General features: G+C 58.4%; 1 pseudogene; it reads left to right on the top strand.

Moving 5' to 3' along the window:
- The window catches only part of LOC121344775, a 4,407-nt pseudogene extending 4,142 nt beyond the window's left edge, over positions 1 to 265 (top strand).
- Positions 266 to 1,191: the final 926 nt, after the last annotated feature.

Raw genomic sequence — 1,191 nt, forward strand, 5'->3', positions numbered from 1 at the left:
ACAGCGAGGCGACACGGTGCGGTTCGGTCAGTTCACGTCGACGTCGCTGAGCAAAGAGGTGGCTCTGCAATTTGGGATAGACACGATTTTTGAGGTGCGCACATGCTACGGCGCCAACATCCGTCAGTTCTCCATGTATCCGGGGGAGGAGGAGGTGCTGATCCCGCCCTTCGAGATGTTTGAAGTCAGAAAAGTCATCTGGGACGGGGAGAGGACATGGATCAGTCTCTACTCTGCGGGGTCCTTGACCAAACACAACTGCGAGGTCAGTTAGGTGACAGCACAGGGGACAGCCACTGAGGACACCCACTGTGGCTCTGGGGACACCCAGGGACAATGACACTCACTGGGCATGGGGAACAGGGCCAACCACTGTGTTTGTGGGGAGAAGGACACCCAGTGCTGGTGACTGCAAATTCGGGGACACCCATTGTGGGCATGAGGGCGACAACATCCATGACAGGGCACAGGGATGGGGATTCCCGCTTCTGGGAAGGGACAGGGGCAGGAACAGCCCTGCCAGGGGAGGACAGAGACTGGGCCCCGCATGCACCAACCCTGTCCCTCCCCGCCAAAACAGTGCTGGGGGGATGGGCCCCGTGTGCTGGATGTGGGTGGGCCATGACCCCCACAGCACTCCCTGAACCCCTGTCACCCCCTGTCACCCCCCATAGCACCCCCTGACTCCTCCTGACCCCTGACATCCCTAAGCCCACCATGACCCCACTGACCTACCTAGCCCCTCTACCCCCCATAATCCCCACCCACAACATCCTGTCACCTGTCACCTCATGGCCCCCATCTCTCCTGCCACCCCTAGCCTCCATTTTGGCCATTCCCAACCCGCTCACTCCCCACATGGTCTCCCCTTACACCCCTCTTTGTCCCCCAGATGGGAGCGTCCCTGGGATCTTCTGAGCTCTAGGTCACCAAGGTCACCGAGGTCTCTGTGGTCACTGTGGCAGCCGTGGCCACCATCATCACCGAGACTCCCTCAGCTCCAAGGCAGCCACAGCCACTGTGACCACTGTGCCCACCGAGGCCACGGTGCAAACAATTCTATTAAATATTTCAATCATAACAATTCCATTAAATAAATCTGACAAAGCCAGCAAAAACTGAGAATTCCTAAACGGGGCTCAGTGTCACTCCCCACACCAACACTCGTGGGGACGTCTCTTTCTCTCAGCC

The sequence above is a fragment of the Onychostruthus taczanowskii genome, unplaced genomic scaffold (genome assembly GCF_017590055.1).
Source record: "Onychostruthus taczanowskii isolate IOZ18803 unplaced genomic scaffold, ASM1759005v1 scaffold6751, whole genome shotgun sequence".
Classification (NCBI taxonomy): Eukaryota; Metazoa; Chordata; class Aves; order Passeriformes; family Passeridae; genus Onychostruthus; species Onychostruthus taczanowskii.